The following is a 26249-nucleotide window of genomic DNA, read 5'->3' as shown; positions in this document are numbered from 1 at the left end:
GTAGAACTATTTAGGATTCATGTACACTTTCTCATCTTCAGCAGGATGCATGATTGCTGAGTAGCTAAGAACTACAGTTGATAGCACTTTAGGATTGGCAGTAAAGTTGCTGGGAGTCATTCTGGTTTAGCCTAAAGTTTAGGGAAGTCTAAATGCTCTAGAGTATGAATAGATACTTATATAGAGAAAGCATACTTGTAAATAAATATGAGAAAAATAATATCTCCATTTTTAATAGGAGAGTAATTTGGAGTTGTTAGAGCAAGTCCAGAAGATGATCAGAAGGCTGGAGCACCTCCCCTGTGAGGACAGGCTGAGAGAGCTGGGGCTCTTCAGCCTGCAGAAGAGAAGGTTCCAGGAAGACCTTGTAGCAACTTTCCAGTACCTGAAGGGGGACTATAAGAAATTTGTGGAGAAACTTTATGTAAAGGTTGGTAGAAACAGGATGAGGGGAAATGGTTTTAAACTGGAAGAGGGTAGATTTAGACTAGATATTAGGAAGAAATTCTTTACTGGGAGAGTGGTTAGGCACTGGAACAAGTTGCCTAGTGAGGATACCCCCTCCCTTGGAAGCATTCAAGGCCAGGCTGGATAGGCCTGTGAGCAACCTGGTCTAGAGGGAGGTGTCTCAGCCTATAGCAGAGGAGTTGAAACTGAATGATCTTAAAGGTCCCTTCCAACTCAAACCATTCTATGATTTTTGAGGAGAGACAGTAACAGATCTGATTCTGCTTTGTGAGTGCTGGGCAACAGTCTTCATTGGGTGTACCAATGAGTCCTAGGTGTCCTCAGTGATGCATTATGTTATATATGGTACATTAGAATTTAGTCTTCATTTGCATAAATTGCTCTATAGTATATAAAACAGTAGCATACAAATCTGAGATTTGAACCATTGCTATTTCTACTTTAAAACTGCTTAGGCTGAAAGTGTGCAATTTTCTCCCATCTAAGTTTATGGTGTGATAAAAGGATATATCTCAATGTATTAATCCTTACCTTAACCACTAGTAACTCCATGCTTATGATTTCCTTTAGGAGTCTTCTAAAGAAACAACTTATGAAAAGCTGTTTAGAAATATCATACAACAAAGAGCATCATCTGGCAAGAGCCCAGTGGAAAAATGCCCATATTAAAGCTAGCCATAAAACCTCCACTGATTTCTCCAGGCATAGGATTTCCCATGAAGTAATGACACAATAAGCCAGGTGGGCAATGCAAAGGATGTGCTTTCAGAACAGTGGAATAACAATAGCAGTAAAAATAAACAGAAGTTTGCCAAAGTAAAAAAAATAGCAATGAAAAGGAACATGTTCAGCAAAATGAACGGAACTGATACTGTGCTACATAGTTGCCTCAACAGTGATATTTGCATCAATATATAAAATATGTAAATGCAAATCCATGAGTCCTAGGCAAATGTTTGCAGCTGTGGAGAATGTTGACTTTTGTGTTTTATTTGATGGGATGGGAGAACAATGTGCAGAGAATAGAAACATCTGAGTTTCTAGAAGTGCCTTAGCAGCATTTGCAAACTAGCAGTTGTCTTCATCATCATAAGATACAGAGAAAACAGATTTATTTATTTTTTTAGGTTTATTTTCCTTTACACTCAGAAGAGCTATCATTATATAAATGCATGTTTTTCCACTAGTGTTTCAAAACATATGTAGATTTTTTTTTTTAATGGTTAATATAGTTTTCCTAGTAACCTTTTCAAGTGAAAGATTCTGCCTGATTCAGAGAAACAAATTCTTTTCTGAAAAATTTGATTAGGCAGCTGAACTCATCTGTCTGTCTCTGAGCCATGTACCTGATTACGCATAGGTATATGCAATACGTTATGTGAAAGCAGTTTAGCTTGGATTCTATTGTGGCTGTAACCAAAGTGGATTTTGAGATAATGAGCTCCCGTCCCCGAATACTTAGGATTGCAGTCTACTCTCTTAAACTGATGATCCAGCAGCTGCATAATGCAACAATGTAATTTATTCATGTAATATGTACAATATTGCTCTAATAAAAAGCCCATTGGCGGTTCTTCTAATTCTCTGTATGAGCACCCTGTTATTAGTAGCTGTGTAAGTCAGTATTTCAGCATCTTCAAATTCTGGATATCTATAAATTTTAAGCTGCAATATTTAAAAAAGATAAAAAAAACCAAACCCAAATAATATTATACGGTGTGGATTGTAACAGGCTTTAGTTCAGTGTAAACAGATTCACGTTTTTGAAGATAGAATCTGTAGATATATATATAGTTATATATATATATATACACACACACACATATATATACACACACATACATGTGTATGTCATGTGTATATATATGTATATATATTTATGTAAAACCAGCTAAGACAAAGAGACCTTTGTTACTGAAGTTTTTACTTTTTGCCACAAATGCATGCCATGATGTGAACTGCATTTCCAGAATAAGTTAGGGCAGAAGAATGAAAAAATCAAGCATTCTGCAGCTTCATGAGAAAAGCTGCATGTCCACTAATCTGGCCAGCTTTCATTCAGAAGAGAGTGCTGTTTATGTTATAACTGTTTATATGAAAGGTGGATTTCTCTGAACTAAATTCTAATGGGAGCATGTTAGCTTTCAACAGGAGCCTACATGTAAAGACAGTGATGAAGAGCATTATAACAGAATGCTTGAAAATTAATCTGCCAGTTTAACCCAGTAACCAACATGCATACTAAAACACTGAAGTGAATTGAAAATAAAATAACCACGCTTGACAGATATAATAGTTTAAGTGATTTCAAATTAACCACATCCCACTGACCGCAAGTGAAGAATGTGTTCATTCTCCCGCAATGAAACATGCTCTAGGGACTCATTATACAGAGTGGAGTAAGTAAAACCAGAGTGGAGTAATTGATGCTGAGAAGGAAGGAAGAATGACAGCTATTTAATGATTCTCAAACTTATACATAAAGATATCACAAGCACTTAATATATTATTTTTCTCCCTCCAATCTAGAAATATTATAGGCTTAAATCTGTATTGTGCTGTAATTGCAACACTTGATATAGCTGTTAGGAATAATGAATCATGAAAAAGATGCATCAGGCAGCACATGAAAAGAGTGAATAACAAACAACTGTGTGCCGATATGTGTACGAGCATTATGAGTGCTGTATTTCAGTAGTTTAGGTGAGGTGTCAGAGCATTTCTATTGTCCTAATCCCTCTACCTGTAATTGCTTTTCAAATCGTAAGGATTTTTTTTTAAACTGAATATTATGAAATCCAAATTTACATAATTTTATCCCTTCTTTTCATATGCTTTGATGCACGTGGAACTAGTGATCTCTATCTTTTGCTGATTTACAGGGAAGAACAGTCATATATTCCATGTCATACTTGAGCTCAGTGGAACTTTTACCTCCTGTATCTATGGGGAACGTCTCACTGGAGGGACAGTGTCCACAACCCACAGGTTAGGATCAGCTAATTAATAGCTATGCACTGTTCATCACTAGTGATTTACATTATACATATGATGGACAGGGACCCCATAGGTTCATAGACAAACTGTAAAACTTCACTAATATACCATTACCACTTGGTAACCCTCTCTGCTACTTATTTTGGTCACACTGGCTGTGTGTTGCACAAGGCAACCTCTTCAGCAAACACCATGTTTGAAATAGAGCACTTACCAGTTTCAGCATGGTACAGATTCCAGCTGATTAAGGCCTTGATTTTTCCATTGTCTGCTTGCTTGTTGTTTTCTTACCCAAAGATAGCATTGCCTAATGGGTATTCTCACTCTGCGTCAAGTTTAACGTTTATTCAGCAACTAATTCAGAGGGAACAGTGCCAGTCATTTTAGACATTGTCTATTCTGGGATATACATAAGTGAAATAAGCTGGTGGAGTGCAATTCCTAATGGAAAATTTATACCTATGCCAGCTAATATAACTTGCTTAAATGAATTAAACTACTTCTATAAAAGAACCAGTTCTTCCATTAGTTCTTTTTTTCCTCTATGCTTTTATTCAACAAAATTAAGACAGTATAACACTTTTTCTTTTTTCTTTTTTTTTTTTTTTTTTTTTTTAAGAATCACTTGTTACAGTCTCATAACTTGGAGATCTTTTATTAAGTGTGCTTATGAGATACTACCATGTTTCTGCTGTTGTGAACTAACAGCAATACCATGCAGAACAGTGAGCCTTCTTCAAGACCATTCATCATCAAACAGGACTTAAAGCTCTCTTAGCTGATGGAAAACAAAAGGAAAAAAGGAAGAAAAGTGGGTTACATGTAGGTATGATGTTATTTCCTTAGGAAGTGCCAGTGAATGAGGAATCCTGGCTGTGATTTTGAAATTTCTTAATTTTTTTTTTTTATGGCTTTGGCTTATCAAGAGGGAACACATTTATTTAAGCATGTTCCTGGTGATGGCGTATTGATAATCAACATGTGTTTTTGTAAATACAGAGTCATAGGCCAGCAAAATAATTTAATAAAATAATTGTCTTAAGTATCACTGGATATATGTAGGGTAAGAATGCACTGTGAGTTGATAGAAGGACTAAATAGAAGTTAGACATAGACAGGACTTTTCAGCAAGGCTGGGCTTTTATAAAAATACATTCAGACCAGACAAACAGAAGCATCATTGAACAAATTCAGTTGCTACTAGTAAATCCCTGTACCCAAACCTTGATATGAGGGGTGGATTCCTGGACTTTTTCAGCCCTTCTGCAGAGGAAACGGTGTGGGAAAATTAAGACAGAATCAATGAAACCTTTAGCAGTATTCCTGTCCTCTGTGAAATACAGCTTTCTTATGTGTGTTTTCAACCCTTTCATAGGTCTGTTCATTCAGCAATTATTTTATTACCCAGACACATGACTAGCTGAGAAAGCATGTTGCAGCTGCCGGAGGGGCTACAAATGTCTTTATTGCATACCAGGAAGATGCTCATCTTCTCTACATTCAGCCCAAATTGGAGCAACATTAGAGAAGACTCAATACCTTTAGACACAAATTTGGACACAAATACAACACTGCAAACAAATCACTCTATTGTAACAGCAGATTCTAGAAGCACCATCTGTTCCAATGACTGTAGGTAAAACAAATACAATTTTCAAATCAAAACAAAAATCAACCGCCCTAAAAATACCACCACCAACACACCTCCTTAATAAGGATTAAGGCTTCTATCCTGTTCCCTTTCATTATTTGCCTGTTCCACCAGTGATGTACACCTTTAGGCCAAACATGAGTTGTGATAGGCTGTCATGCGGTTCGGGTATTATAGATGAAATCCTTCCAGAAGCAGCATCTGGCTCGTTTTGTAAGCTCTGCAGTCATTTGTAGTGATGGGGTTACGTGTGCCCTAGGCTTTGTCAGATGGTTTGGCTGCTTTTCTCCAGTTTTTGTTGTTGTTGTTGTTTTTTTAATTTTTTTTTCCTTGTTATTATTTGCTGATTGTGAGGAATGTATATTCAGCAGTATATTCTTAATTCACCAACAATTTTCATGTTTAAATAAAGACCTTTAATTTGTAACTAAGGCATTTGGAAAGCTGACCATTAACATGTTTTGATTAAATGTGCTAGTGTTGAGTATAAAGACATGCTTCTCTGCTTGTTTCTCTCCAGCGGTTTGGTTCTGAAATGGATATTATCTGGTGGTGGAAATAACCTCTACTTGGTCATCTTTTTATTCTGTACAACAGAGCACGTACATCATATTCCTAAGAGTTTTCTGATGTATTTTGTAGTTATTTATGGCTCTTACCATCAGAAATTCATTTTGCCCTATCTTTTAAACCGTAGCTATGTTTCTATTATTTTTTTTTTCCTGCTCTGTCATATTTTCCTGATTATTAGACTTCTTTTCTTTGAAAAGGCCCATTAAGTCCTGAAAGTAAATAAGGTAAATTCTCAATTAGGATGTAATGCATTAGACCAAATGTTTACTTTGTGTAAGTCTGTTCCATTTTGACTTTGAAATCTCATTGTTATAAATTGACTTGATGACCTTGACAAAAGCAATAATTTAGATAGTTATACTTCAATATCAGCTGGCATCTCACATTGTATTAATCATCCTAATCATCATTACTTTTACTAAATATGAACAAAAAGATGCAAGTTATGGTATGAAGTTTGTGAAGTGTGATGAAGTATAGTAACTCCTATGGGCTTCTTTTAAATACTGTTTCCTAAGCTTATGTGCAATCAGAACAGAAGAATTTGAGAGTCTGATGGACTAAGGTAACTATTTGGCATTGAGAGCAGAAAGACTTCAATATGTATGTGCACCTAGACAAATTGTCCCATACTGCATAAAAAATGCTTATATGAAACTCAGTTTCCTAATACATTCTAGACTGCACTTTTCCCTCTCATTTGTGGTAAGTTTTGTGCTTTGGAAAATATGTTCACATATGAATTAGGCTATAAACGGGAAACGCATGTATGACATTCTGTCTTCTGTCATTTTGTTAGGTGACAAGAACACTTAATGTAATGAAACTTAACAGTCCAAATTAACAAACATCAACATGTAGTAAAACTTTGACAAATAAAAAACCCACATCACATGACAGTTCACAAAATGTATTTCTTTCTGAATGCTAGGGACAGGAGAAAAAAATTAAAACATTTCAAACTTTACTGCTTAACCAGATGAAGAAAAAGTGTTAATGTCACTCTATTTGCTGCTTAGAATTCAACTATCTCCATTTCTTATGAAAAAGTTCCTCTGTAATGACTGTGACTTATGCAAAGTAACTGAATTTTGCTAAATACAAGAAGAAACCAATTCAGAAAGCACTTTAAATAATCTTATTTTGATATCGTTAATAATCTCATTGAATACTGCTTCTCTTCTCTCCATACTTAGAACTCACTCTTGCTGGATGCCTCTTGAAGGAGGAGAAATGACTGTACTGGAAATCTCATCAGTTTTGAAATCTGAAGAAATCTTTGATCATTTTCACATCATCACTCATCTGAAAGTGTAAGTTTTCTTTCCTTTCTCTGTCTATGAGCCCTTCGGTCTTCCATTTTCTTTTGATATATTTTCAATAGATAAATGCAACATCCTGTTCTCTTTTATTATTTACCTGGTCAAGTGTTTTATTGTACACCATATTTAAAATCGAGATTTTTCTGCACCATACTACCACTTCATCTCTTTTAGTCTGGCTTGGTTTCTCACAGTGGTTCTGTACTTTAAGAGCAAAAAGACATAGCAAGAAGATTTAAAGGTTGCTTCATTTAGTTGTATGACTTGCTGGTCCACATCCAGTAGGCCAATGGCTTCGGACTGTTTCTGATTTTTCTGTTTTCATATCAGTATCTTGCGGTCAAATGGTGAATATAGTCAGGACTGTTTCTTCTGTTACTTCATCTAAGTTTGTGTATCACAAATGGTCTCAATCCATAAGTCTGCTTGAAAAGACAAACCCAGTGTTGCCAATCTAGGAATATTGAACATTTTTGCCATTTAAGGTTTGGTTTTTCTAAAGTTAAATTAGTCTCAAGTTGTGATCTGGAGTTGCCCAGATTTTTACTGCCAATCTGTATCTGTGTGGCCTTTACATATAACCAAAATAGTTATTTATGCCTATGCAAATAGAACTCATAAAAATATCTGTTTCTGGAATCAGATATTTCACTTTTTATAAGTGAAATAAGTTTTTCTCATCAAGTAATAATTTATTGGAGTGAGACAGACCTAAAGAGAGAAAGCTCTGGAATCAGAAAGGAAATGACAGCAGAAGGTTTAGTTGGTTGGTTTTTTAACTTTTTTAACAAAAGACCACTGGCATAGATGGGCAGGAGAGGTTTGTGAGAAAGGCAGAGAAGAGCTAATGAGAACTGGTATCAAAGGAATAGACTCAGTAATACCTTGGTGTTTGCAAAAGAATGCTTTGGTGCACTGCTGAAGACAATTGCCTCTTAAACCCCCCAGTGCAGTTGGGCCAAGGGAGACAGCTGCTTCTTATCACAGAGAATAAAAATCCCATGAGACAACTGTGCTATTACTTACATCCTGGTACCCCCTGGGCTCATTTCAGCTAAGTAGTGGTATATGAGAACAGAGAAGAGCCCAATGTTTAAATAGAGCTTTTGCCTTTTATTTTGCTACAAGTAAGTGGGCTATAAATGGATATCTCTGCCTTCTCTGCAACTTGTTCCATGTGGGAGAGAACCATGGCTGAACAGAATTTTATTTTTTCTGTGAAGAAAATGATCAGGAAAGTTGAACATAATGATTTCATGCCGTGACTATAATGCAAACACATACTTAACCATCATTGTCTCCTCTTCATATAATAACTGAAAACATCTGTATTATGCATTGAAACATTACACGCTGCATTACAATTAGAAATGTGCTGAAGTGTTGGATTGGGTGTTTATTTATGGGCCATGAAAAGTAAGACTTTCTGTGCTTCTCATGTACAGCTAAATAGCCATAGGTAGAGTACTGAAAATTTTGGAACCCAGCAGTCACTGTGGGAATGACTTCATTATTCACCGAAGGAGGTTTTTCCAGCAGAGCTGAGTTGCTGACAAACAATAATAAACATTACTGAAAGTTGGAAACAAGAACTTAGACATGTTGGTTTTGACTATAAAAAATGCTCACAGGGCATGGGGGCAAGGCACTCTTAGAACGACAAGGTACCACAGCAGAGGGATCCCCATTAGAGCTGTGTACATATACTGTCTGCTGACACTAAGGCATTCTGACAGGCTCAGTAAACAAGTAGCTTTGCCTAGCCATAAATGCCTTTACCTGTTGCCACAAGTAGTCTGGAAACAAGAATGTATTTTTAATAAGCACACAAATGTCTTGATAATGAAATACATTCTGGTGGGGACATAGCAAACTTCTTGGTGTGGCTTCTGAGAGCTTTTGTAGTACAGACGGTGTCATGTTTTTTATTTTTTTTCTGAAACACTTAACAGTTCACAATGATGCAATATTACTTGAGATCAGAACATACAATATCTGCCTTGTCTGAGTAATATTTTGCTGTGAACCAATATGAGCTTCATAGAGTTCAGTCTACAGCTAATTAATTTCTAAACAGCTACTAATTTTTCTTTAATTTTAGCAAATAGAGACTGTTGAGTTAGGATTTCTCTGGAGTTTTCATCTTTCTCTCTTAACTCACTCTGGCTCAAAGTTTAAAATCGAGGAAGCGTGTAGTTCTGGCTGGTGCATGTGATAGTTGTATTCAGAAGGGCACAGACAAAGAGCTTGTAAAGCCAGTTTTACAGTGAATAGCAGAATGCAGTCAAATTATGCCAGCTCGGAATTTAGGCTCTGATCACTTCATGATCCCTCCTGATTTATTCAGAAGAAATAATAAATTTTAGCAATCAATAGTTGCACTAAAGGTAACTTAGTATGATTGTTTATCATAGGCTTAGAGAAGCACAAGTAATTAGAATGGCTCACATTTCTGTGAGGCTTCAAGTATGCTACTTATTTGCTATCTTAGGCTAGAGTGTCTTTAGTTCTGCCAGAAATTGTTGGTTGACTTTCAAAATGGATTCAGATGTCTCCCAGAGAGGTCGACAGATATGCAGGATTTCTGGTAGTGCCTAAATTAACCATGCATCATTTGCACTGATTTTCCACATAATTATCTCAAATATCCATGGAAAGACACAGTTATCAATCGGGACACTGAAGGATTCAGGTCTGTGCAACAGAGAAAGCTGAAGACAGGAGAAAGCTCATCCTTGCTTTCCAAGTGGTTACTGGGATATGCAGTTACGATAGCAAGCCAAGTATAGCTGTGAACTGGGGCCGATTGTATTTTTTCTTACAGTGAGGACACCAAAAGGGCTTTCAGCCCTATCGTTAGTTTTATTTGAATACGATAGAGAAAAGGAATTTTTAAAACAGAGAAATTCGAATCAGATGGTTGAAGTTAAATAGCAGTTTGAAGAACATCTTGGTTCAAACTGTGTTCTAGCTGGCTTACACAGAGGTTGTATGGCTTGGTCTGGAAGCTTACTTCATAGCAGATATATTGTTAGTGGAAGCTCTGTGTCTGGCCAGCTCTTTCTGTGGTGTCTTAAAATGTTTGGAGGGTTGGTTGTGGAAGGTGAGAAAATGATGCATACTCTTTTTCTTAAAGAAAATGTGAAGTGATGGTTTCATCTGCTCTTTTTTTTTTTTTTTTTTCCTGTCCATGCCTGAATGAGATCCAACATCTTTTTTGAGAAAAGCAGTTTCTCCAAAGGTACTTCCTTTCCTTGCAGATATCTACTTAACTTCTCCAGACAAACAGGTAAATGTCCTTTTTGGGACTGTTGTTATCCCTTACAAAACGTTTCTTCCATTACTGAGAAGAAACAAGGTGTTATTTACCTCTTCATAATATTATCATACAAAATAAAAAACTCCAATCACATACATATAATTCATTATACTTACAGGAATCAGACTATGCACAATCCATTGCTTAATCGGTGTCTGTGTTATCTAGTTCACATCAATTTGTTTTATAAAATAAAGCCAAGCTCCTCCATAATTCCCTGCTCGTGGGGGCTAGAATAGCTCAATTGAACTCAACAGACCTACGTCAGTTTATTTCAGCAGGGAATTGAACTTTAATATTCCAAAGAGCACTATGGCTTATGATTCACTTTGGTTCACATTTTTTCCCAAGCTTTTATGTCAAATAATTTTATTTTTAGTTCAGAAGAAGAGAAACATATAATGTAAGTATAGACATTCCCAGAATGTAGATTTTTAGATTCAAAAAGGAATCGTCTTCATAAAAGTAAAACACAAAACAAACATCCTCAACAGATAAAACGGAAAGGCAATTGCTGTAGTTGATCCAACATTGTATGCTATTTTGTTGTTGCAGCTGTTCTTTGTCTTCAGCTACTGTGATGGACCAGAATGAAACTGGTGGCCAGATTCCAGTTATTTTGTGTTACCATCAAATTTTAGGGCACAGAAGTAAAATAATTCTGAAGAAAATAAAGCCTAAGAATTTGATTAAGATATTCTTTTATATAGAAGACTTTTATCACTCTGAAATTGCTCAGTTTAGTGTTACGTTGAAGAGTCTCTTATTCAGGAAGTCTTTATGTAAAGACTTAACTGATCTAGTGAATTTAGGTTTTACAGAAGCAAATAATTAGCAAAGATTAAAGAACTGCTCATCAAAGTTTTCTTGGGTGAGACGTTAGAAATTCCATCAAAGAATATGAGCTACAGATTAGTATACACAAAATATTCCTGAAATGGCAATGCTGAAGGAGGTGCTAAGGAAATGTTCAAGACCATAACATTACTTCAGTATTTATTAGTGATGCAGCTAATGATCCAGAAATGAACAGTTGTTGATAGTAGAAGTCATACACTCAAGTTTGTAAAAGAAAAATCCATGTAATTCAATGTGAGGGTTCAATTCTAGTTTTGTTTTAGCTTTACACTAAAAGCTCATTTTTAAAAAGAAAGTTATTTGTTGGGGAAAAAAAGAGGAAATGTGAAACTCGAGGACATTTAAATAATCAGATAAAAATTTGCAGTTTATTATTGTTCCCCTATTCATAACAATTTTGTAATTCCTAGAAGTTCAGGATAAATTTTAATATTTTTTTTTTAATTTTTTTTTTTTTTATTATGGAAATACACACATTATCACTGGTAATGATCCAGAAATGTACTACTTATTTCTGCAAATACATTCAATCTTTTCAGTTCTCATATTTCTTTTTACCTTGACTAATTTTTTAGGAATTGTGTATAGCAGCATGGGAGAAAAAGAATGAAAAAAATTATACTGTTACCATGGTCAGCATTTCATTATGCTGGTCAGATACCAGTGCTGGCTATCATGAAAAACAGCAAACCATGGTTTCTTTGAAGTCTAGTAAATAGAAAAATAGCATTGAAGGCTTAGAATGCGCCAGCTGTAAATATACTTCATACCCACAGGCAATTACTGTACTGTTAGTGTGGCAGTATAGCTTTCTGTATTATTAAATAACTTTCTGAAAACCTAATTTGAAGGGTCTTTTTATAATCAGAAAGGGAGAGGAAGAAGATTAGGGTAAGACTTAACTTCATTCAACAGTGATGGCTGTAACTTTCAATATCTATAAATATCTAGACAGGTGTCTTTCTCCTTCACGCACATACAAAGCTAATGTGCACAACATCACAACGATCACGGTACTGAACTTCAGCCCATTAGGATAATAATTTGATCTCTAGCGTGCCCTCATTATAAAACACCATAGTAAGTGTTTTTCTGACAGGAAGCTACTATACTTTATTTCCCATCTGATGTGAAATTCTCTAAGAATACTTTAAAAACACTGATTAATCTATTGCATATAATACAAATTCTGTGATTTTATGAAATTGTAATGCAAAGTCCCCAAAGTAGTGCTAATTTTATTATGATGGTTAATACTAAGAAAATCATGTTAACTCCAGCGAGGTAAAATGGTGTAGAAGGAATAAGTATATCCAATTTGTATTGTTACCTATTGGAGAGTATCTATGATCACTGCTAGTCTTACTATCATGATTTTGAATTGCAAAATCATGGACATAATAACAGAGGAGGAGGAAAGCAGAAAGACACAGAGATGTTCATGGTAATGAAATAGGGAAACTTCAAAACAGAGATAGCGTCCAGTAGAATGAAACACAGCACAGAAACCTGATGTCTCCTCTTCCTGGCAAGACCTAAGTAGTTAATTAGTAGAAACATTTTTTCCCTAAGTGTGGAGGGATCAACAGAAAACAAGCCCTGAGAAAAACTGAACATAAGAGGTGACAGTAAAGACAGCGACAACTTATTCTGTCAAAAGATTCTTTATTCATATTACTAATGGAATGATCTGAGAAGAAAAAGAATGTTCCAGAATATGTGGAGGGTGATTAATCTACCTCCTATTAGCTTGCACTTGAGAACTGGTTTAGAAAAGATAATGAATATGAGAAAAAACAAACAAACAAGCAAAAATCCCCCACAACAACAAGAAAAGACAAAGCATGAAATAGGATTGAACTTAGCAAAACAGCAAATCTCAGTGTTTATTATCCTTCTCCAGCTATTTCTTTTATGTGACTGTACCTGAGAATGTATATTGCACCCACTCAGAATATGATGTAGAATGTACTGATGCTACCTTTACACACCAGAGTCTGCTGCGAAGCAAAATGTGGTATATGTGGTGTTATGAGTCTCAGAAAGCCAGGAAAATACCATCAAGGGAGACAAAAAAATTCCGAAGAGCCATTTTCCCTAGCTTTCCATCTTATCATTTCTGATATAGTGCAGGTTGACACGAACCGAAATGAACAGCTCTGGCACAGAGCCATGATTTGGAGAAAAGTCTGATAGTTGGAGGCACGCTAAAAACTCTCCGGGCATGGTTCCATGTTCTGTCAGACCACTGCTCAGATAGATGGAGGGATAGGTCTCCCAAGGCTGGTTGCACATCCTTGAATCAGAGCTGTGTAGTCCTCATGCATACAACTTTAATTTACAGTATCGACATAAAACCTTGCAATGACCTCATGGCTGTAAATACCAGCCATAATAGTCCCTCTATCATAGTTTTCCAAATCAGCATGGCAACCTTGTTCCCTCTTAACATCGGGGACAAGGGACAGATTGGCAGCTGACTGCTTCTACACAGGAGAAATCCCCAGCTGGTGTTAACCTTTGCTATGTTGGTTGGAGTCAATCATATGGTGAAAAACAGCCACAGCAAAGCAGAGGATTTGCTCCTTTGTGCTATACAAAAGGTTCTTGTCCAATCTTATATTTTCTTCTGTATCTGTTATACTACCATTAAGCATTTGTGTGCATTCATGGAAAAAGGGAAGATATATATTCCAAAGAAATAAATATTAACAGTGTTAGCAAGATTAATCCATCCCAACCTCCTCCCCCTTCTATCTTTAACTGAGGATAAAGCCATTTTATACATTCTCTCCTATCCTGAGCATGAAAAAGTAAATGCTGTATTACCCCAACTTAGGTAACCCTTAGGATAATTTTTTAAGCAGCAGGAAACTAGGCTATCTGGCTGGGTAGATAATGATATCAGCTGCTTCCTTCCAAAACAACAGGTGCTTTGGCATAAAAATGTATATCATCATACTGAGATGATGACATCAGTTCATACTTCAGCTTAATTATAAACTACCTCCATTAATCCTCAAATAATTAAACATTTTGTGTATGTTGCAAGGTGAAATATAAAAGCAAAAGGTGCCTAACTGTTCATCACAGGGTTAAAATAGTAGTTTCTATGTCACTTATACTTGTCTGCCTATTTAAATGCAAACTTCAGTCTGATTTTAAGTATTAGTTTGTGTGTTACTGTTCTGTCCAAAAGGCCGGTAAAATATGTACTCCTAAAATTAATGAAAAATTGCTGAATATATTAAGATACATACATTGAAATTACGTGGAGTATATATGTGCATAAATATCATGAAGAAATAAGAAAGATGTGAAGTATTGGACTTTGTATGTACAAGAATAATTGGGAAAGAGGTCATGATTCGTGGCCTCACAGAGGAGTAAACATTGCAATATTCATTGTATTCACTGTTTGAAGGTTTTGTGTTTCATTCTCAGAATGAGTACATCTGAATGAAATAAACTCCGGGTACATAAACACCATTTATTAAAATACACTGAATAACCATTGTAGAAAAGAAATATTAATGAAACAATATAGTATCAGAATTCAATTGAATTCCTTTTCTAAATAGTTTAGCTTATGCAGTAGGCAGTCACTTGAAACCTGTACATCTCTGAATATACTTAAATTGTTAGCACACTGTATGCACACTTTTATCATTTTCTCAAAACTGAACAACAGATTGCACATCTTTTTCATTTGATAGAAAAATCAGTAGATAGAATTGAGTGAGAGTTAGTTGAATTGCTAGGCAGAGAAACAAAGCAGATAAAAGATTATGCTCTTCTGCCTTCAAAACACAGCACTGACCTTCTTTAAACAGATGCTATCTTCAGAAGCCAGATGTGTCTCCAAGCAAATTAGTTATAAGAAATACATCCAAGGACATAGCCATTTAAGAATCAATAAATTATGCATTTGTCATTTGTTATTGTGTGAGGCTTATGCTGACATCTTTGACGAGAATGAGTCTATGTCCACAGTAATAGCATTAACAATTTAACAGAGGTGATTTTATACAAAAAGGGAAGCAGTTTGAAGAAATTACTGTTTGTCACCAAGTACATATACACACCTTAATTATTCATTGCATGTCCATTTACCAGCCTACTCCATGTTATGTAAGTTGTGCTAGATTGAAAAGTTAGAGCTCTGGCACATGTCCTGTTATTTCAATTCACTTGAACGTAAAAAAAAAGAGAGTTAGTGTAACGGTGTTTAGGTTTTGTTTTGTTGTTTTTTTTTTTGTTGTTTTTGTTTTGCTTTTTTTTTTTTTGTCAGACAACCAAATCAAGAAAGTTTTGTTTAATGCTGGTGCTTTATGAAAAATCCCTACATGAAGAGTTTTATTTTCTAAAAGCAAAAGCCATCGTGGAAATTTTTTGTGGGTTTAGTTGAAACATTTGGATGACCATATGGAACTCTTAGTGGTGCCATGGGACCATGCAGCTATGAAATCTGATCACTATCTCCCTAGTGACAGCTGGAGCCTTTACACCATCAGAAAATTTTCAGACTTCTAATTTGTCATAACTACCTCCTGTGGAAAGAAAATATGTTATGTAGTTACATACAAGAATCTGAGGCTGCAGAACTACACATATCAGCTTCTTTTCCTTTTAGATTTCAAGATTCAAATTAATTCCTTGACTGCATCTTATGATTCACTGATGCAAGAAATAAAACATGCACACAAAAAGAATACAAAAAACATATGGGATCTTGTGAAAACAGGGTTAGCTCTTTATTGCTGTGGAGAACTGGTTATTTCGAAAAATCTACTTACATAACCAATGTCAAACCATGATGTTCAAAGTTTTCTTATATTTGAGCCTTTTCTTTAGTTTTTCTCTCCCCGATGTTGAATTATGACAACAAGCAAACAAACAAAAAAAGATTGTTTTTCAAACAAAAGGGTAACTTGGCAATGGTTTCCATTATTTCTTGCTTTTTAACATGTGCATTCTTTCATCACCACACTAAGTATAAGAGGAACAAAATTCAATCATGTTTTATTAGCTGAACTCAAGGGAGGAGGGGATGAGAGCTCCTTGCCCACAGCAAACACATGCCATGACTGTGGAGAAGCTCTTGGCTGTTACCAGAAAACAAGAATCTTTTTGGCACTCAAAATTATAGGCATCCACCAGGCAGTCTCTTTTGAAAATAATGGGCAATGTGCATTAATACCTCTATGTACATCTGTGTTAGGAGAGGTATCCTATCAGAGCTGGGAGTCACGTCCTCATATTTATCTGCAGTGAAGTCTTGGCCAGGTTTCTGAATCTGTCATGGCATTTTCAGAAATTTGTGAAATGTAAATCTGTGACTGAGCAGAACAAAATGTAAACGTATTTGTTATTTGCTCTTATATAGCCACTCTGTTATTCTGGTTAGCCAGACATCTTAAATGTTATTATATGCTTTGGGCACGGATACCACTGCTGTTGATTCATATTTGTGTTGTGGGCAGCCAAGAAGTTGCATAATCTTGTCAACAAAATGGCGACTCCTGGGTTAAGGATCCCAAATGTACAAATGCTGCTGCTGCTTCTAGCACAAGTCAGTATTTCATATGGTTACATGGTCCCAGTGTGTGTTGAAGATAGATCACTGGGTATGCTGGAAAGTGGTTTATTGTACAACTAAGAGTAAAATACATGGATAAAATCCACTATCTCGTACAATATTATGCATAGGAGGTTGGATTAGATGATAACATCAGTTTCTTCTTGTTTTACCATTTAGAACACTAGAACAAAATTACTTTGCTATTTAACAAGCTAAAAAGGTACTTACTCTAAGAAGCATCAAACTGAATCTTTCTTCCAAGTTCTGTAAACATCAGTCTTCACTAACAGATCTGACCATTTGGGTCACTATACAGGAAACCTAGAATTGTAGGTCAGAATTAATTTAGAGAAAGGTTGATATTCCCTATGTTCATTGATTGCAGTCAAAAAGCAAAACTATGGTAGATCCTAATGAAATCTATACTCGTTTACTATAAAGGAGAACTCAAACAAGGGATTCTGTGCTGCCCACGTGACAAAAAAGTCAACACTAGATAAACTGCACTTTTTTTTCCCAGTATGAATAGTATAAGACATTGTTAGAAAGATATTTGCTTACATTACCAGAAATGATAAAAGACTTTCCATTAAAAAACAATGAGGAAAAACTGTGCATAACCCTAGGAGAAAGGAAAGAGATGGCAGGGATAGCATCATGCTATGTAACAACCTGCCACCAACTCAGAAATGGACAATAATGACAAATGGACACAGGGGATCAAAGCCCCAAACACACTGTGAAATGTTGGGCAGACGCATGCCATGTTGTATCTGTTGCTGACAGTTACCCAAGGTTTCTCCTTTCTTACACATTGACAACATTTGCACAGCCTGGCATGGCAATAAAATATTTTGATTTGAAGCTGAGCACTGTCACTGTTTTATTCTTCCTTATGGAACAAAACATGACACACAAATAGACTTTGAAGCTCATATTTCATTGTTTCTTGTCCCTCTGTATCCTGTTGCTTCAAAACCTCCTTTTCAGAGCCACTCTGCAGCACAATACCTATAATTTATGCCATCTTTTAAAGAATACAAAGTAACAAGGGGAAAGGTTTAGTAAAAAGAAGAAAATGGAATAGAACTTATATATACAGTTGGATCCGAGCATTTAAAATTTCCATACCTATAGCTGTAGCTAAATATCTGGCAGATTTAATCAAATTATTATTCAAAGGGATCTCAGGTCCAAACTGAGTTTAACTTAGGGTCTGAAACACAGCTGTGATGTTCTCCTCAAGTCCCTGGGTGTTAGTCACACAACAGATTTGCCTTAGCCAGCTAATTATTCGTGGTGTATTCTTCTTGTTCAGCTACCCAGGATGTCATGCAGCAGCAACTCCAGGGCTGAGCCCACAGGAAGAAGCTTCAAGCTGAAATCCTCTGTTTTGTTTTTTTTTTTTTCGTTTTTGTTTTTTGACATCTTATGTCTCAGATGATGAGATGAATCCCTTACCCCACTTACCTGGATGACATTCATAGAGTGGTTCCTTCTGGGTATTTAAAGGAATGAATAACAACATGAAATATCATGTTGTCTCCCTTTTGCTTTGTGCCATCTCCCAACAGACTCTGTCCTAAGTAGAGAGAGTGATAATACATTTTTTTAAACCGAATCATATGCTGATTTTTTATTGCAAACAAAGATCAGAGAAGAGCTCAAGATCATTTATTTTACCATACTGACTTCCTTCTCATCCTTGGCATTCTGCATTTTCACAATTGTGATTTTTGTTTCATTTTTAAAATGCTTGGTAGGACACGGCTACTGTGACCTGGTGCTGTGTCTCCATTGGGTCAGTTTATTGAATCTGAGGATTTGGTGTTTGTCTCTTTACCCAAACCAATTTCATTAGGATATAAAAAACTGCTTGTCTCCAGTTTGCTGATGATATTTCCAACAACAGACAGACTAAAGTTTAAAATAAAACCCTGTGCAAAGGCTATAGAATAGGAGTCATTGAAGAGCGTCACAGTGATGTTAGCAGAACTGGTACATCTGCTTTTAAGAAATTACTTCCTTAATCCTAAACTGTCTGTAGTCAATAGACCTACATGATTTACCGCATCTGTGTGTGCTTCCTGTTATGTTACTTTTTCTTTAAGTATCAGTCTAACTGCTAAAAAGCACAAAGCTGGACAAAGTTCCTTTTTCTTAATCATTGCTAAGTAGGAGAAACTTTTCAAATCAGTACCATTTGTATAACAACAGGCTGCATTGAATTTTGTAGTTACTGAGAGACTGAGTGAGCTTAATTACACTGAGCAAAATATTCCTGGAAAAACAGTTAAAGTCTATCAGATCTATTCTGGTGAAATTCTTGGGGTACTCAGTGAACGAAATGAAAGCTCTTACAATTTTGTTTAATTAATGCTGAGTCTCATAATGATTGGACTTAGCTCTCTAATTACTATTGGTAGTGGCTCTTCAAATTTTGATTAGTGGAGAGGTGAATCACAATCTTTGATGTGGTGTGGTAGCTTCTGCTGCAAATTAAAGCCCGGTAGTGAGGCTATGGATTAATTGTGGCTATGCAGAGCAATTAGGACAGTCTACCTCACCCTGTCTTGTGTCTGAAGTTTATTGCCTGCGGTAAAGGTCATAGAAATCAAACCTGTATTGTACCATTTTGGGATGAGACCTGTGTATATTTAAATGTACTGTTGGGGGAAAATCTTTAGTCACTCTATTTTCAAAACATGTCAGATGTCGTTTGCTTTATCATCAGAAGGAGCAAGTATCAGAAAGCAATCTGCTGCTGGGGAGGGGATGTGAAGGCTCCTTGGGCCACACAGCAAAGAGCAGCATCCATCTGGAGAGCAGTTGCTGGGGGCTGCCATGGGGGTGATGTTAGTTTTGACTGACTTTTTATTCCTGCAAATGTGTAAAGCTGTTTGATAGGAAGTTGACCAATGACTTCCAGAAATGGCTCTCCCTGCAGCAGTCACTCCAGGACTTGCTGAGAGCTTCAGGGATGGGGATATCTAGTCCCCCTCCAGATGTGGTCTTTCACTTGGAGGTGCTTGGCAAAGGGTTAGTCTCCTTTAGATGTGAATCTGAACCAAAGCATGAGAAATACACCGCCATACTCTGAGATTGTAGTTACTTTTGCTTATTGTGAGCAGTGCTCTTCTAACCAAGGCAGTGCCTGAGTATTGTACCTTGTTTTTGTTTTGTTTTGCTTTGTTTGTTTGTTTTTTGTTTTTTTTTTGTTTTGCTCATATTCTCTCTTCATTATGGCATCATGTACTGGATAAGGAATCTGGAATGATGGAAAAAAAAAGCTAATTTTAAAGGATATATTATTACTATCGCTTTCTGTACCTCTAATATGATTCTGAAGGAAAACATGATTGTAAAAGTATGTAATGCCTTAATATTTTGGATGTTCTACCATTGTCTGCTCAGATTTCATCTGCTGCCTGAATTTAGGGTTTGGAATTGTGTTTTTTCATTTTTTGTTTTTACTTTTATCCTATTTATTCAGCCTTATCAATTCTGATTTAGTCCTTTCTCTGTGTCCTTTGCTTCTACCCTGTGACTTACTGCCATTCGTGCCCTGATTTGTTAGTGGGAGCATGAGAAAATAGTTTCTACTGAAGCTGCTAAATATGTCTCTCATTTATTCAGCTGGTGGGAGAGAGAGAAGAAGGAATGAGACTCAGTAAAGTAGCCTTTGTAACCACAAGATTGTTTGCACTTTACTGCCAGAACATGCTGAGTTTTGAAGCCTTTGTATGATTTTTATAAGTAGAGAGGCTGTAATTGAACTTTCTTGCTACACATTAAGACAAAAAAAAATAGAAGATTAAAACATTTACTTGTCCTTTTTTAATACAAACAGAGAAAAAAAAAACAATTTTTGACATCATGTGAGTGAATACAATTACATAAACCTCTCTGAAAATAATGAGACCCCTGTGAACAGTTTTAAAGAGAAAACAAAAGCAGCCCTTTGCATATTCCTTCCAGGAGAAAGCAATCTGGCTGCAACTTTTTATTGGAAAGTTTACTCACCTATTGTCAAAACCTCTGTCTCAGTGTTCATTTCTGATTTGCACATAAAGCTGAAACTTTTTTCTAAATAGCTGAATATTTAGGTGAAATGGGACATCTACTTCCATGTCTCAGACTTGTTTTTCCTTTTAATAATAATAATAATAAAGATAATTACTAAGAAAAAAAACAGATATCCTCAAGTGCTGTTTCAAATAAAGCTATTTACTTAAATCAGAAGAAAAGGCTATAATCTGCTTTATTACTTATATTCAAACACTTGCTTTTGTAAGTGAAGGGAGAATTTCATAGATCCAGCAAGACCGATGTAACCATCAAGTGGATCTTTATCTGAATCAATCCTCCAACATACAAATAGCTGTTAAGAAGACAATGCTCTATGATAGGAATCACTGCTGTCTCAGTGGTCCTTGAAGTGAGAAAGATTGATAGCATGTGAAATTTGTTGAAATAGATAATATGAATAAATTAATAAATTTATATATTTATATATTAAGTATATATATTTCCATATAAATATAATTAGAAAGAGCGATATAGCAGTTGGTACTGTGCACTCAAAGTAGAATAAAGAAGCAGAGATAAGGAGGCCTTATTTCTGGATATTCCTTCAAGGGCACCTTGAAGTCCAGCACATGGAAGGGAAGAAGGCTTTCTGTACCCTTAAAGACACTTGTTTTCCATTGAATTAATGTATGACAGAAGAGAGGCCAGTTATAACTATTAATCTGGTTCAGTTTTATTACAATTCATAGCCCATGAGAACAAAATAAGCCTGTTGAACTACATGACAGCAGCAGTACATGAGTTCGTGCTTAAAAATATTATTCTCAATGTTGGGACATCTGGGTAGCCAGATCTAATCGTATTTCTTTATGCTGCCAGTACTTGAGCATCTGACATTGGAGTTATTTGTTCAGACATTTCTAAATAGATAGTGCCAGATAACTAACTGTAATCAAAACCTTTCCTTTTTCTGACAGTATTTGAATGTGCCTCCAGTCTTAAAAAATTATGTCATTATTAAAAAAAATATAATAAAAGAATGAAAAGAGAAAGAAAAGGGAAAATGGACATACTAAATGTGAACAAGAGCCCCACAGCCTGAGCTCTTCATGTTACCCTGAGAGGCATGAAGAAACTGCTGGTTTGGGGTCCTCTGGAGCTGGCTACCAAGGGATGATGCTGGGTCTCTGCAAACCGCCCATGGTGTGGGCACAACATGCTTCTCCTGACCAAAGCCTTATCTTGCCTTTCACTCTCACTGAGGGACAGATCTGTGTAGCAGCTGGGGGTGAAACATCTGGTGACTCAGCAATGGAGAAACACACATCTTTGCCTCTGGGCAGAACGGGCTGTCCCATCAATGCTGATCAATTTCACAGTCTATTGCTGTACCATTTTTCTGGTAGTCACTGTCTGGTTTTGCGCATTTTCTTTAGTCTGTTTGTCTGATTACACTTCATACTTTCCTGAGAGAATTTAATGAGTGTAGGAGTTGTCATCATAACATCCCTGCTCCTGTGTTTATTTTCCTTAGTTTGCAGGAATGTTAAGAGATCAGAATTTCATCTATTTAAATAATACTTGTTATAGATCAAGCTTTGATGTACACAGAAAGGAGAGAGGAAATAGACATGAGAAACAAGCAAAACACAGCCTTACTAAGCACTGCCTCCTCTGCAACTTTGCTGAACCTTCCTATTTAATTGATTGTGTTATTTTAAGGCCAGTCAAGCTCTCATTTTCACTGTTTGAACACCCCTAAATAAGTACTGTTTTTAACATATTGACCTTACTCTTAAAAGTTTATTGCTTTATCAAAGCAGCATACAGGTTTAGTGTGATTTTCATCTTTTTTACTAGTATTGGAAATAGTTAATGTGGTAAGCTATTCCAGTATGGACTACTCAGAGACATGAGATTCAGCTCTTTACAGCCATTTTGCAATGATGTCCAAGGTAGACTGACAAAGTTTGACACATTCATTTCACTTAGAAAGGAGCAAAACTTTTAAAAAACTCTTAGTAAAATATGCTCATTTTTCAACCCATTCTAGTATTTATTCACATTCAGAACATCCATCTGTTTGGAAGAAAAATGTAAAGTGCAAATGAAATGTTTTCCTTTTTTGCAAAGCTCCATTACCCTAAATGTTTTTATTACTGGTGAGAATTTTTCACTCGGCTTCCTACACTTTGGGTTGGACCAGGGCCAGAGCCCTCTTCTGCATGGAACATACATTGCGAGTGTGCAGGACAGCCCACTAATTAATCAAGAATCAAGGAGATGTTGCAGTTGGATTTGCTTCATGGAAAAGGAGCTGGCAGCAGAGATGCCTCCTGAAGCTGGTTCAAAGAAGGCTTCCAGGCTGTGGAACTGGAAGGAGAAAGAGGCACCTTCGTAGCTCTAATACTGAACAGAAGGTCTCTTGATGTATGGAGCTGTGTGCGATGGTGATGTTCCCTGTGGCTTATTTTCTGGTTACAGATTAATTTGCTTTATGTTCATCTGTCTAGCATGTGACAGTTAATTCATTTTCTCCTCAAACAGAGGGTAGAATTCTGCCATACGACCTAGGGTGGGATTCTGAATCAACTGAGGTGAAGACCCCTGCCATTAAATTCATTGAGACCAGGATTTAATCCTAATTGTTAAACTCAATTAGGTCCAAATTTCATCATGGCTGACTCATAACTACATCCTCAAGAATTTCAGTGAGACACAGTATCTTTTGGAGAGGGAAAAACAAGATAAAATTAATTTTTAAAGGCACTGTATTCAGGTACAAAGGAAAAAAAAAAAAAGAATTGAGAGTAGGAAGTAGTAAGAAAAATAAAACCTTTGTTAACTCAGTTGATTCTTCACAAGACTTTCTAATTTGACCCAACATTCATCAGATTACAAATGGGCCTTTTTCTGTGAATAGTCTTTTTAGGTTAATGATGAACAAATCTCTCTGGTTTATTATTACTGAGGAGACAGCACATTCTGTAAATGAAGGTGGTAGGGTAATTACTTCTTTCAGCATTAAGTAACCATGTCTATCTTAATTACAACAAAAATATTCTTGCAAGTGTAGGCAGGTTGGCTCAACTAACAAGCAATTAAAACAGGTGAAACTACTTTTGGGGATGTTACACTTAGCTATATGAGGAATGTAATAAAGCTGTGGGATCTTCTATTCTTACTGTTTTTAGTCAGAAGTGTTAAAATACAGAGTGGATGTGCTGGCTAGATAAATAGCAGGTGGATTACGATGTGCTGATATGTGACAGTGATATAGGATATTCCAGCTTAATGTTTGTTATGTTTTTGTCTTTGTTAGTATATTCAGCAATATCTGTGAGAAGAGACTGAGCATCTAACATGTGGATGAAATTTTCAGGTAAGCTCAAAACAGCCCTTTTTAAGAAAGGAAAAAAAGGTTTTTCTTTTTAAAGCAATCTGAAGTCAGTATGGGAGTACATAGAAAGAAGAGAATCTTAGAAAGCATGCTTTTTTATGATAATTCAGGAATTCTCAGGGAATGTGATGTGTTGTAGATCATGTGAAAGCGGAAATCTGGAGTGTTAGAGGGCAGTAGAACTTCTCTTACTGTATTCCTGTATGTAGTGGTGTAATGGGTCTGTGCTCTTGAAGATATGCTTTACAGTAAGAGATGCCTCAGTGAGTTAGTACAGCTGGCTTGGAGTTGTTAGTGCAGTTCAAATAAAGTGTAAATCTCAGTGCTTGCAGCATTTGGTTAAAGCTAGGTCATTCCAGAATTAATAGAAATAAAACATGCCTTGTTCAGGATTTCCAACACAAACCAACACAGCATGAAACAGAGCAGGGAATGCAGTCAAGATGACTCTTTTAAAAATAAACAAAATAGCACTGTAAGCAAAGATGAGGCTATGACTAATCAAGTTGGCTAGTGGAGACTCTCTTATACTGCATTAAATATTATGAACCAGAAGAAAGCTGGCAGGTCTGAGATAATGAGTCATTTATTAAAACTCAGAATGAGGAGCTAAGGCAAAGGGATATAAGGTGAATGGAGCATAAAAATCTTTATGAAAATGCAATTCATCTTAAGACTGGAGAAGGACAGTATAGCCTTCTGTTTATGATCCCTGCTTTGCTACTGCAGATCAAGGCAATCTATCCTGTTGTTTTGTCCTGTGTTGGTAAGAGATAAATGAACTTGTTCTCCTCAAATAATATAAGTGGCTTTCAAATCTTGAAGTATAAATAAATATAACTTAAATTCCTTGGTATTGTATGCTGACTTGTTTTGGACTCATACATGTATAATTTTTAAAGTGAGTACTAGAGCTTAAATTATAAACTGATGATGGAAAAGCTGAAGTTGACAATGCTGGAGCCATGATGAATAAGCTATCAACTAATTCTTCTGATCTCCTTAATTTTGATAGTAATCTTGCAGTGAAGGTCTAAGAAACGATGAAGAAACTTGCAGTGACATAAATAGTAATTGAAACAAAGGTGACATGTGCAATGGTCTCTGGCAGCCTGTGCTGATGGAGAAACTGGCTGTGCTTGTGCTCCCCAGGAGTCTGTAGGTTGGAAGTAACACCCCCTCAAATGTGTGTAGTGATGAGAATAGGCTCCTAGAACCAGCTAAGTCATAGATACTACTGTAAGTACTGCTGTAAGTGAAATTTCTGATTTTTCTGATATATATCCTTGTACAGAAGCAACTGAGATATTATACATGGATGAAATCTGCTATGTAGTTGTATAGCATCCTACTTCATAAAAGCAGGCAAGGCCAAGCAGAGAAAGAGAAAAATCTGAATTAGACACTGATGAATCTCTCTCAATTTCCCCCCCTCCCTAAATCTCTAAGGGATTCCTACTGTATATGATGAAAAGACAGGAGTAGCACATACTTTTGATCTGCAGCTAAATGGATTGGAGTTTTGAAGGAAACCAGCTTAAGCACTAGGACTGTACGCTGTAGGATGCTGTTCTTTGATTCTCAGCTTATTTTTAGTGTTTAGAGAATTAAAAATTAGTATGAACTCTCCCACTAGAGAAAATGGGGGAATATACTACTTGGTCCAATCCATTCTGTGCCACTTGATTAACAATGAATTTTATGTGACAAAATTATCATTTTCTTACTGAGTAATGAATAAATACCACCTTTTCAAAGGAATTGTAGCTCATAAAAATGTTGGCATGCACAGGTGCCCCATGCTAATCACATCATTTAATATTTTTTGGAAGACAGTTAAGCATGGGACAAGGGAACAAGACAGCGTTACCTTCTCCTCTTTTAGTGCTCACTGTCTCTTGCAGTCTTCTTTTGTTTACAGTTGCTTGAAATCTGAGAAGGTGGAGGGAACTGCTGAAGTGGGCCTTGCCCTTTGCCTTTTGTTTCTGCTAGTCTTAATTAATCTCTCCCTAGGTTCACCCCATTTGTGATTAGAATTTTTTTAAGTTGTG

At 36.2% G+C, this 26249-nt stretch overlaps 1 long non-coding RNA gene across 3 annotated transcripts in view; it reads left to right on the top strand.

The window, feature by feature from the left end:
- The window catches only part of LOC146758851 (uncharacterized), a 206276-nt gene that overhangs the window by 149591 nt on the left and 30436 nt on the right, over positions 1-26249 (top strand). For 2 of the 3 annotated variants that reach the window (XR_014933228.1, XR_014933230.1), the window contains 2 exons: positions 6886-7002; positions 24121-24180. This is a non-coding gene — a long non-coding RNA (uncharacterized LOC146758851). Of the gene's footprint in view, positions 1-6885; positions 7003-24120; positions 24181-25350; positions 25438-26249 lie in introns of those variants that run through there. The other variant, XR_014933229.1, reaches the window with a different exon arrangement.

This window comes from Coturnix japonica, chromosome 12, assembly GCF_054131305.1.
Source record: "Coturnix japonica strain WE chromosome 12, WE-NBRP24, whole genome shotgun sequence".
NCBI classification, from domain to species: Eukaryota; Metazoa; Chordata; class Aves; order Galliformes; family Phasianidae; genus Coturnix; species Coturnix japonica.
This window is presented reverse-complemented; position numbering and strand designations above follow the sequence as displayed.